Here is a 12,865-nt window from a genome sequence, read left to right on the forward strand (position 1 = left end):
CTCAATTGGAAAGACTAACAGCAGCATCTTTGAAAACCTCAGATGAAAGTCTACTCATCAATGGGGTTTAAACCTCAAAAGCGATATTATAAATACTGTCTGAGGAGCTGTTTTGGTAGCTTTGAAAAAAATACCATAAAACTTTAGATTCTTTTGTGAGAATTGTGTGCCAGTCCTGTTGAGAAAAATAATTCCCTGCCATTTATTTGGCTTTCTTGGGTTTAATTTGCATGGTTTCAGACAAAAAGGCGATTCTTCCAGTGAATAAGGACATAATATCACTGCGTCACAGGGATATATATCTGCCGACCGTTCCTTCTGGTGACACGAGATAAGAGGATGCCCTGTCTGGGTGAGTTAGAGCATGCATGTCAACTGACCTCTAATTAAGGCCTACAGATGTGCTAGTGGAGAGCCATTGGAAAACTGTCCATGCTGCACATCTGTCAACCAGAATTTAACCAAGCTAAAACATTGTGTCTCAAAGTCCTTTCAAAGTGCACCAATAGAAAATAGTTTTTGTTTTAGCTTTGTTGACCGTTTATCCCTCTATGTTCTTGATGTAATTATACTAGCAGATAATGGTAAAACATGTACAAACCTGTAGCTAAAGATTTAATTTATTATTGACTAATCTGCAGATACATTTCTAGATTAAAAAGTAAAAAATGGTGGAAAACTTCTATCATAATTTGTCCCAGGTGATATTTTGTTGTTTCCAAAACCCAGAGATATTCAGTTGATATAATATAAAACAATTTAAAAAAGCAGGGAATCTCTACATTCAAGAGGCTGAAGACAGAATTTCCTGACATTTTCACATACAAATAATACTTAGTTGACTTTTTTTAACATTTGGTAAAAAAAATAGAAATCTATGAATAGTTGTTTCAATCATATTGCAATAACAAATGGTTTTCTACTGTATAACCCAGCATCTCTTAAATTCACTTTTCATCTAGATGTATGCTTTTAAATGTTGTTACTTTTGTGTTTAGATGGGAACAGCATGAAACTTTGAACATTTTCTGCAGAGATAGCAGCTGTGCAGAGCCCTCAGGTGAGAGGAGTAGAGACGCATCATGTTTGTTGAGTTTGCTAATAGCTTAATAAAAAAATCTGTAATGCAGTAATTTGTTAGTAGTATAAAAGTTACCAGTGTTACAATGTGATAACTCCGTTAACAATGCGTATTGCCTTGACAGGTTAATGATGCAGAGTCAGCTGATACACAGCCTTTTAATTGTTGTCTTATTTTTCTCCTAATATGTATTATATACTTTTTGATTATGTGCAATGGATAAAATGGGACTTTTTAACCACATCAAAGGGGCCATATATTATTTAGTAGACATTGCAAAGCCCTGCAGACAAACTTTGGGTTATGTAATAAGTTGACTTAACTTTTTCTTGGGCTTAAGACTGAGGTCACAGAATATGAAGAACAGGAAATGAGAGTAAGGCAAATATTTTCTTTCAAGCGTACAGCACATGCACCTGCAGAGAAAAACATCTGCTGAGAGTGATTTTCCTCAGTGTGTGAACACCTGACACCATGTGAACCAACCTGTATTTCTAGTAGCTTGCAAGACCTCCGGGGTAATCACCGGGAATAACAGACGCATCTTTTAATAATAATAGTTTCCTGCAACAGTAGTCAATTGACTGACGCACAAACAATGCATCAACACTGCACCCTGCATGGGGACTTTCCCAAAACAACATCAGAACAGTTTCCCCCTTCCTTTAATCAGATACTTTCTCTTTCCTTATATACTTTTTCCATCTATTTCTCACTTATTAAAATGCTCCTCTACCTCTTTAAATCCCAAACATTCCACTTACTTCATCTCCATGGCTGCCCTCCTCTCCTCTCACCTAATCCTTTCATCTCTGATAAACAGCACTGTAGTGAGAGCAGTGGGAGACAGTTAGCTGTTACAATAATCCAAACAGACCGACAGAGAGTCACTGGGTGAGCTGAGGTGGAGGGGGAAGGCCCTTTGGTGGTGTAGTAGGGAAAGCACAGACCAATCAGAAGGTTAAGTGAGGCTGGAGGAGGTGGGGCTTAAAGCTTGTGCTGCTCTTTAACCCCAGTGAGTCCCAGAGACATGACGAGCATGGAGGAGAAACTGATAAGCATGAACAGAGGATCTGGCACGAAGACAAGAGCAACTTCAGAGACACATTCTGTTATTATTTGTCTAAGCGCTGACCCTGGTACCATAGGCATAACATGGTCCATGCCTTTGTTTTACATGCCTATACTGTTTTGTCTTGTAAAATACTGCTGGATTAAGTTGAAAACTGAGGTCATGTGCACAATTTTATCTCAAATGCACAGGAGCTGTTCTCTTAAATCAAGCTGCAAATATATGCCATTTTAAAAAGGAGAAATTGTCAAAGCCAAAACACATGTCAGCTAAATGCAATGTAATGTAATGTCCCTTAAGCGTTAAACATTGGCATAATCTACTGCACTGTGTTAAACAAACATAGTTTTGACATTGCTGTTCCCCAGAGTTAAAGTTGAAGTGAGAATTCAAGAAAACAACCGGCCACAGTCACTGATTGAAACAAAATGGTCCACAAATGAAAATCCACAATAACCATACCAATCCTCTGAATAATGATCACAGCACAGTCATATACAGAACATGAAAGTTTAAAAGAGTGAAATTGAAAATGCATTTATTTGAATGTTTCACCAGTTAACCAAGCATGTGAATATACTATCTGTCCTGTCTGCCCCTGGGGACTTGGGGCACTGAAGCAGAGCTGGTAAACAAGGTTGAGATGATGCAACTGAACAGATCACCAAAGACTATACAATTCAGGAGAGAAAAGATGAAGGGAACTCAGGATTAACCAAAACAATACTTTCTTTACTTTGAGAAGCACTTAAGATAGCAGTCCAATGCTTCTGTCAAGACTGAAATATCTCATCAATAATCAGATGGATTGTTATTTCTCAACAGATTTTCAGTGTTCCTAGATCACGTATCCAGAGATGAAGAGGATTCTTTAAAAAGAAATGTCCTCTGCAGGAGTTAAGCAGCATCCAGCAGACTTTGACGGCAAATGAAAACATGAGCTTAGGAGAATGCCAACACAGAGGGAAGCCAAATATTGTTCATTTACCACGCAAATTGCATCAATACAAAGCCTGCGAAGTATCCCTTCACTTTTTTGTATCAATAATCATTGTCAGGTCAACATATTAATTTGTCCAAGACTTTGGTTTATTACCAAATATCTGCAAAACTGAGATTCCCACGCAGCTCAGCAGTACTTTGTGTTAAGCGCCAATGATCAAACACAATAAACATTGCACCTGCTGTAAGTATAACATCAATGTAACACAAAAAGATACCTTGACCCGTTTTCTAGTCTAACAAATTAGCCAAAATGAAAATTACAATCCAAAGAGCAGTCGTGCCAGAACTTTGCCTTAAAATAACTCTAAAACTGGTATGGCAAAAATGGTGTGTGTTAAAGTGAGTTCTTGACATTGCAGTTGAACTAACAATCTCACCACAGGGTGTGTGTAGTGTCTGTTTCTGAAACCTTTAAATCATATCACATTGTCTTTTTAGCAAACAAAGTGAGATTTGAACATCTATGTCTCCTATCAACTGAGCAACAGTCTGGAACAGCTTTTCTCAACCAAATGTGCAATATGTACAATAGCTGTTGTGTTAGAATCTCATTACCAAATGTTTCTAGATATTTGTATCAATACCCCAACACATGAAAGCTAAATAACTATTGTTCTGCCACCTGCTGCCATGGGGCCAGCTCTCCCCTTATTGTAACCACGTGTTCATACTTCCATCTAAACAGAGAAACATTGGTGGTTCCACAAAAACAAAATCACTCATCTGTCTCTTCAGGCTGTACACACCCAACGCAGGCTTTCCTACAGACAGGAACCCATACATCAAACAGACATGTCTGCCCCTAGAGAGTTTCCCAATTTCTTGAAAGCTTCAATCTTATTGGCAGGCCATGAACGATGTTTGTAGTAATTATCTAAATGCATCCGTTTCCCTCTGTACATCCACTCCCACTTAACTGGATTACTGACAGAATAGAAAATGGCTCCGTGTGGACACAGGGATACCATGATTCAATGTATTTTCAACTTAGCTTCATTTAGTCACTAAAACATTCCAAAAAATGAAATCTACAAGCAACCTGGCATTTTGGAGCGTCAGCAATGCACTGTACTTACAATTTATTGGGAGTATGATTAAGAATATAATAAAACATGGGAAAGTCCACAGAAAGTGCACAGAAAGAAAAAAAACAATGTGGCTAAATATGTTATGGCTTGAGGTTTTATGCTAAAAGAAAAACAAACCAGTTCCTCAGGATGAAGTGTATCAGTACAAGTTTGTCAAAAGCTAACTTAAGGGTGTCAAATGATGGGCGGCTGTGGCTCAGTGGGTAGTGTGCTGGACTGCGAATCAGGGGATAGCAAGTTCGAGTCCCACTGCAGTCAGCATGTCGTTGTGTCCCTGGGCAAGACACTTCACCCCAAATTGCTCCTGTGGGGATTGTCCACAGTACTTTGGATAAAAGCTACTAACAAGTGACATGTAATGTAATGTAATTAACGGTAGCCAACTGTGTGGAATCAACGACATTGGACCAAGGAAGATTGAACAAAAACACCAGGTCTTTGCTGTTATTTTGACTATTTCTTATCCTTCAACCTTGAGCAAAGAACATAAAGACAAAATAATCAACGTAGATACAAAATAACAGAAATCCCAGAATAATGCAGTCAGTCCGAATAAAAAATAAAGGTCAGTGTGGAAACACAATCACACAATTATTGAATGCTATGAGCTACCCGTTTCTGTTTTTTCCAGCATCATCAGCCCAGTTTTTAGGCTTTTGGTAATCATTTGGGTGAGTCATGTTCCTTTGGTGCAGCTCTGATATCCCCTGCTGGCTGGAGACTGACACGCACTTTACATCATGATGATGCTTAGTACAGTATTTGTAGATACAGGAAAAAATACGTCTGATGGTTGTTTCAACTTAAAGCAAACTCATCACATCACTTCCAGACATTGTAAAGTTGGATATTTGTTGATTATCTTAGCATTATGACTTGAAAAGGGGACAGAGTTTAGCTGTCTACAGTGTTCAAAAATACAGTTATAGATACCTCTAAAGCTCACCAATAACAAATAGTGTCTTTTCATTTAACCCATCCAGAGCCAGTCATGTGCTTTAACTATTTCTTGAGGAAGAAAGCAAACAGTAGCACTTAAAAAACTGTGGTTGACAAGTTGTCCAGTTTGTGTTAGGATTATTTTAAACCTTAGCTTTGAACCAACTAAATGAATTGCAGGCATGATGTCATTTAGTTTGACACCTGATTGTATCTACTAAGCCTTAGTAGATACAATCAGGTGTCAAACTAAATGATTACTTAGTACTAAGGTAATAGCTCAAAATAGCAATAAAGACAACAAGTATAATGTGATGCAAATGACGTTTTAGCCCACCAGATCAATCCCACATACGTTGTTGAACTTTTACAGTGTGCTCAGCATCCAACATTTATCTTAGTGATGGAGTGACACTCTGAAGTGTGGGAGGTTACTGTTGCTTTCAGTAAATGTTGATCTTTAACACACAAACACACTGTGATTTCTCATAATCCTCTACAGTGACACACTCAGAGATGCTATTCTGTAGTAGAGTCACTAAGCTGCCGGACCACCAACAGTAATCACTCAGCTTCAACAGGACGCAGGTCGCTTTGGAGCTCACAGCAGCGAGCCACTGATCCTGGGAGGTCAAATGTTCACAGAGTACTGAGCCTGCAGGACCTTTGGTCATTGTACAAGCTGGAGAAAAAACACGCATACTGCCACCAGTAGACAATGAGCAATGGAAACAGATACTAGCCATTATCTGGGTAATCAATAGCTCACAGCGACCACATTTTTAGTAAGTTCATATACTGAGTTATCGGTTTATTTGCTACACCTTTACAATCTAAGAGGCCTAAATCTGACCTAGCAATTGCAGTGACACTGTGACACATGTGTTTTGATACCAAATCTTTACCTTACTGTGAGAAAGACATTTTTAAAAATGTTTCTAAATAAGCAAAAGTTCTCAGTTATGTCATACACAAAAACATCTGAAACTGCCTTATCAAAGAAGTAACAGAGAGTATGCACAGTAGGTATTCAACCGTTTTCAGTACTCAATACTGCAAGTAAAATGTTGTACGTAAAAAAAGTATTGCGGTTTAATACACGCACAAATCCAACATTAGCTGAGCTTTTCCAGTCTGTCAGAAGTCTGTTGATACACCTCAAAGGTACTTTTGGAGAAAACACTTGAGGGTGATGTTATGTTGAACTGGAATAACAACTAAAAGTTGTTTGGAATATCAAATAACTCCACAAAATTGTGGATGTGAAAAACATCATCAAGTGTGCAATGAGTGAAAACTAATTTGGTTTCTCTTCACAAAGTGGCCTTGATGTATGACATATAAGGCAATGATAATTATTATTTTATGTAACAGAGAAGTGTACATTTTGCATTGCTTCAGTGCACTGAGTCATCCACATGGCCTTGTTGACCAGCAGGAGAATACTCCCACAGCTGCAGCAGCGTGTACTGCAGTGGTGGGAGAGTTATGCAGCCTTTACTGCATTACTCTCTACTTCCTGTTCCCAGAATCACTTACTGCATTGGAGCACCTCTAATGTCACAATGACTAAAACAAACAGCTGGCGTAGACAAACTAGGGATCAGACTTCAAAGGAGGACACTCTCACACACAGAGAAAGAGAGGCACCCAGAGAGAGCAGGCAATCGTAATGAGGCGTTAATCCACTTTTAGTTTATGGGGAAGAATAGAGCCAGCTAACGAAATGAATATGGCTCTGTGCTGTTGACACAATTTAATGTAAAGACAAAGTGATGATAACAGCCCTGCAAGGATTGTTCCAATGAATGAATCACTACTATTGAATACTTTTTGGGTCTAATGTGGGTATGTAAACATTTATTTGAAATGCCCGTTACAGTATAGATATCATAGTTTGATAAATAGGTAGTCAAACAAACACTTTGAGAATGTGTTTATAGACTTTCGTGACAAAGATGTGAAGATAGGGTACCAATCTTATATCAAACGTTGGACTGAGACCACCTGTTGTACTTGGTATTAGAAATACCATGTACCTGGATGGCTTTAAGAAAAAAAAAGTGTTTGGGTTAAAAAAAGTATGTTATATTGGTACGTGAAGTAACCTCGCTTACGTCGGTCTAAATAAGTCGATGTTGACATTTATATTCACACAGTACACAAACAGCAGCCTCCAATGATAAAGTAATGTGTTTGTTTAGCCCATCCATCCACCCTTTGACGCTCTTTAAAAAAACACATTTAGTTAACTTCCTCCATTGCTAATATCATAATTACAAAAACCGCCAGAGGCCTCTCCTACCATTCAAATCTCCCTCCAGTAATCCAGCTCACAAATGGATGATGACTGCCTACCGAGCCAATTAGGAGGTACAGTAGAGCCTAATCACATCAAATCTATTGTCCTGGTTGAAGTGAAACGGTAAACGAATTGGCTGATATTATTCAAAGTGGGTGGTGAGAAACAGGATTTGATTAGCCTACCTAAGCAGAAAGATTTAAAGCAGAGAGAAACATCACCAAAAGCACACATTTTAAATTTTAAAATGTATGTTTGTCTGCAAAATAAACTCATAAGGCACACAATGCTAATTAGTAGGGTTTGGAGTACAATTCTTCAATGTCATACATAGACAACCTTTTCCCCCTGGTAACAGTCTGCTGACTCCAGCTTTACTTATACAAGCCTGGTTCTCCCTAAAGTTAAAAAAAAAAGACAGTATATGGCCATCAGCTCCTCTCAAGTTCACTAAAGTTGTATATCTTGTCCGTACAGGTGTATGGGTATGCAAATTGTATTTATCTTTTCATTTAACCCTTGGCAAGCAAGAAAATGTGAATAATCCACATTTCAAATGATTTCTTTATACAGCTTTAGTAGTGGAAACTATGCTTTCTCTTATAGAAACAGAAAATAATTCATGTCTTGCTAATATGTAACTTAATATTGATGGGCCAAAGAAGAAGCTGTATTCTACATTAGTAAAAAGTGTTGTTGCACTTACTCAAAGTCAACAATGGTTATGAAAATAATCACTAAGTAAATACATTTAACACATACAATGGCAGCTACTTCCACCTCGATAAACCTCCTAAACCTAAAACATCTCTTGTGAATGAATCTATGCATATCAAACTTCAATCATTATGTCAAACCACCAAGCCATGTCACACACAAGATCCTGTTTGACTAATATCTCAGTAAGTGCATCAGCAGGCACAGATCATTTAAGTTTCAACAGATTTAAGATGCTGACACACATGAGCCAGCAACATGGAGGGCACTGGAAATTAACCTGCTGTTAATAGATTATTTAACTAAAAAATTAGCAAACCACAGAGACAGAGTAGAACTTTCAAAGTAAGTCATGAAATGTTATTCCGCATTTTGATAGCTTCTTCTAGCTTCTTCCAAAAGTCACACATAAAATCAAGTTGGACAAAGTGGCGACATTCATTAAATCTCAGCTCGTTTTCCCCTGAGAACTACATGCAGTAAAATCCGATTCACTCACCAGATGTTATTTTATCTTCCGGTTAGAAAGCTACAGAGACGCATGAGGGTGTATCGCTGATCCTACTGGACTGTTCCCAGTCTTACTCGCTGTGGGGTCCTGCTGCTCTGCTAACACACTGAGGCTGATCTGAGAGCGGCTCGCTCCCACCTCCCTTATTGAAGGGATCCGCCGACAGTAAAAGGGAAATGCTCCAGCAGCCGGATGCAGTAATCCATGCATTATTTCTGTTTTCCCTTCACTGGCTGCATGTCATGTGCGATTTAGCCCACGTAGGAAAATAATACATAAAACGGGTTATGTTTACAAGACATTCAGCCTACTTTTAAAGTGATATTTATTATTGATTTTTAAATTATTTGAAGTTAAACCGTTGTCCCTGGTATGTGTAGGCTATAGGTTGTTTAAACTGTGTTGTAAGATCATATAAAATAAGGGAAATTGCTAGATGTGACCACTAAACAAACTGTTATGATGCAGACTAGGGGTATAAGCAGTCAGATATTTCATATAAAATATTTGTTGATCTTAATTTATTTTATTTCATTTTCATTTCATATTTACTATTAAATGCCATTCTTGTAAATAATATCCCACTTTTACATTACATTACATGTCACTTGTTAGACGCTTTTATCCAAAGTGACTTACATACTCAATACAATTTGGGGTGATGTGTCTTGCCCAGGGACACAACGACATGCTGACTGCAGTGGGGTTTGAACCTGTGCTCCCCTGATCTCAACACCAACCCACTATTCCACTGCGCCACAGCCAAAAGCCTCCCCTTTTACATTGTGTTAGCTGTAATTCAGTCTTCCAATCGTTTTTTTCTAGTTTACATATTTTTTCTCTTTTAGTTCAATTTTATCTTCTATTTTGAGATGCTTATATTGTGTAATTGTTTATTTTTTACTCTTTTTTCATTATGTTCAATACATGTTTTACATACTGCTGCATTGAAAAAATGTCATCTTATCTTATCTGATATAGATGTAGGCCTACTTCCCAAAATGGCAAACCTTCTAAGTAAACACACCTTCCTAATTACACACACCTCCGAGAAGTAAACAACAAAAAGGAAAGGAAATGATGATCAACCTCAGCACCTTATATAAACAAGAACAAACAAATAAATTACCAAAAATTGTTTTAAATGACATAATTGGTAAAGACGTTGGTTCTACTCCTGATGGGACGTCCTGGTAAAGTAACTTTGTGTTTCCAGTCATGCCCCTCCCTTCTTATGAGGGAGGATGTTGCCATGACAACCCTACATTATGCAGGAGGCCTTGAAAGACCCTTTTCAGATAAAAAAAAAAAGAAAAAGAGAAGAAAGACAGAAACAAGTTATTTGCATTCCTTTTCCATTAAAGATGTTGTGTGATAGAAAAAAGGCGGTATGTGGTGTATTGTCTGTATCTGTGGGGGGGGGGCTAGTGCATCTGAAGGCCTCACAACTATTTTAGAAAACGAATGCGCTGTGTGTCACCGTCAAAGGACGACTGCTTAGCATTCAGTGCACAAAACGCTGGCTTAGTGCAAAGATTCCTGTTTGTTTCAGCATCCCAACTCCGTTACTTAAATTATTTTACAGTAACTGCTTTAAAACTCAAATTCCTGGTCTATTAAAAATTAAGATACATACCAGTACCTTATGGTGAAATGATAATGCTTTTTCTTTAACTTTAAATGGGGTTTAATCAATAATATATGTTCTGCCTTGAGTGATGTAGACAGTCAATAAATCCTGCTCGAGACGTTTCACAAATGCCTTTTGATACTATATAAACCAAGCAACAACCTGTTCCCCAGTTTAAGGATAAAAACATAATATTCAGAGCAGAGTTTGACCATAATTTCCTCCGCTGTTTGGTCCCAGCTGCCGGCACCTGCTGCTGTTATTAGTCCAGTAGAGCATGGCGGGATTACAGCGAGGGACTGTCAATGGCTGCTGAATAATTGACCGGCTTCTTTTGTCTCATTCATGCTGTTTTGACATTTAACATGTGTTGGTTCCAAATTGCAATGAAAGTTTGATGTGGAAACGGTAATTATGGGGCAACAGTTATTAGGAAGGATGCTTGCTGTACAATATCATCTCAGTGAAGAGACTGTACAGTAACAGAGAAACAGAAACATATCACAATCCTCAAGCTCTATATACTGTATGGTCTTTAATCTAAAATTGCAATTTCTCTCATACAGTACGCTACAGAGCATTTTTGACATCTAAGAATAGTTGGTAAGCCCTTTGCTATCCATTTTTTGTTCTGTTTTTTTTGCTGATCTTTGTTGTTTGCTTTTCTCCTTAAGTAGAGGGTCTGATGTTTAATGCTCTGGTTTCCTGGCCTCTCACATCTCTTTTTAAAACTATTATTATTACAACTATTATAATTGGGGTTATCTGCAGTATTATGCGTGTGCAAAACAAGTGTTTAAAAGGCTTTAAAATATATAAACTGGGTCAGATACCCCTTGGGATGCAGTTAGTAATACTTTAGTATTTTATTTTACCTTAAATAGCAGCAATGATAAAACACGGCTAAATGATAGTTGGACTGTTAATGGCTTTTTCTCATCAAGAAGTAGTAAAGACAAACATGCCTTTAACATCTTCCCAAAGTACCTTGACACTTTTTAATAGAAAACCCAAAGATATGACATAGAAAAATGCAGGATATCACAGTTAGAACCAGAACATTTTTGATAATCTGATCAAGAAAGAATTAAATTGAACTACTAAATATTACCAATATGTAAAGAAAAAGACAAACTCTTCAGCATTGTAATCTATACGTAGGAAGCAGTGTGGAAACAGGAAAAGGAAGCAGTTTATCACATGAACAGAGTCTGTATAATATGATGTGTCTCACCCCATGTTTACTCCAGTTTCTCCTCCTGTTCTCTCTCGGCTGTGGGGTCAGCACGGGGGCTCTCACCACGTGTTCATGTAGATCTGAAGACAGAATAAAGACATGTCAGCTTCAAGCAAAGCTTCTCTCTGCCACACACTAACAGATAATGAGAATGTGTTTTGGCATTGAAGTCTCGGAAAAGACATCTTGAGCATTTCAAAGTGCATATTCTTATTTGATGGTTATTTGCTGTACAGTCAGTGTGGACAGCTGTATTTACATGTACTGCTAATCTCACTGGTTTTCTGTTTCTGATAATCCCTGAATCTGTAGTAGAATAAGGCTGGAATCCCTGCATGTTGGCGTACATTCATGTGAATATACTGTATCTGGTAAAGGTCAGAGTGAATTGGTGTGACACCGTGTCCTTTAAAGTGACAGGGAGTGAGGTCATCTAAAGGACACCGCAGTGAGACTGTCCCCTGGTGTTACAAAGCAAACCATATCTGAAGGATGAACTCTCGTGAATTTAAGATTGCATGATTAAAACACTTAAATAAAAGGTCAGCCTTATTTTGGGGTTGGATTCTTTTCTTTTTACAATTTCACTGCTTTGTCAATGCTTGAGGTCAGAGAAAGTTAGCTCAAAATATACATACATTAGGAGTTGGAGGATTTGTAATTGAGCAGAACAATTACGTCTTATTGCAAGAATATGCACAACAAAATGAAACTCACTCTTTCTAGGAATGCTGCTGCTGAGGCCTCCTTCCTGTCCAGGAGGTTGTCTGATCCCTCTTGTCTGCTTCACGACATGCTTGACATTCAGGAGAACATCCTTCAAACTGCTCTTTAATCCTTCAAAAACATGACATGTATATGTTGTGGATATAATAAAAGGAAGCCCTGCTCTGCCTCCTGTAGCAGTGTCAGAGTGAAAGTAGAGATCCTCAGGTGTTATGTTGAGCTGCAGGATCAGGAGGATTGAGAGGAGCGTAATCCGTCACACATGACTACAGCAACTTTGATCTACAGATAAACGTGCCAACTCGCAAGTAATCTCATCTCATGCTCTACAATTCATAGTACTTTGTCTTGAGCAGTGACTCAAGCAAATAGGCCTGTATACTGTATACAGAGATACGTTGGACATAATCGTCCTACACTATGTGCTTTTTGTCCAGTATGGCAATCATGTATGTCCAACCGATCCAAATAGGTTACAATTATGTTTCAATAAGAAGGCTGAACAATTCTGACATGATTATGGTTTGTAACATCTGATCATAAAGCAATTGTTCATG

The 12,865-nt window shown here is 38.1% G+C and overlaps 2 protein-coding genes across 6 annotated transcripts in view; both read right to left on the reverse strand.

Moving 5' to 3' along the window:
• The window catches only part of trim2a (tripartite motif containing 2a), a 27,073-nt gene extending 18,289 nt beyond the window's left edge, over positions 1-8,784 (reverse strand). For 2 of the 5 annotated variants that reach the window (XM_010790241.1, XM_010790248.1), the window contains exon 1: positions 1,846-1,980. The gene's annotated coding sequence lies outside the window, so the exon portion shown is untranslated. Of the gene's footprint in view, positions 1-1,845; positions 1,981-8,703 lie in introns of those variants that run through there. The other 3 variants (XM_010790225.1, XM_010790209.1, XM_010790234.1) reach the window with 3 other exon arrangements.
• Positions 865-12,865, reverse strand: part of fhdc1 (FH2 domain containing 1) — a 29,689-nt gene continuing 17,688 nt past the window's right edge. Inside the window, exon 12 of the transcript XR_800144.1 lies at positions 865-875. The gene's annotated coding sequence lies outside the window, so the exon portion shown is untranslated. The remainder of the gene's footprint in view (positions 876-12,865) is intronic.

This window comes from Notothenia coriiceps, unplaced genomic scaffold (genome assembly GCF_000735185.1).
Source record: "Notothenia coriiceps isolate Sejong01 unplaced genomic scaffold, NC01 NC01_scaffold00001470, whole genome shotgun sequence".
In the NCBI taxonomy this organism is placed as follows: Eukaryota; Metazoa; Chordata; class Actinopteri; order Perciformes; family Nototheniidae; genus Notothenia; species Notothenia coriiceps.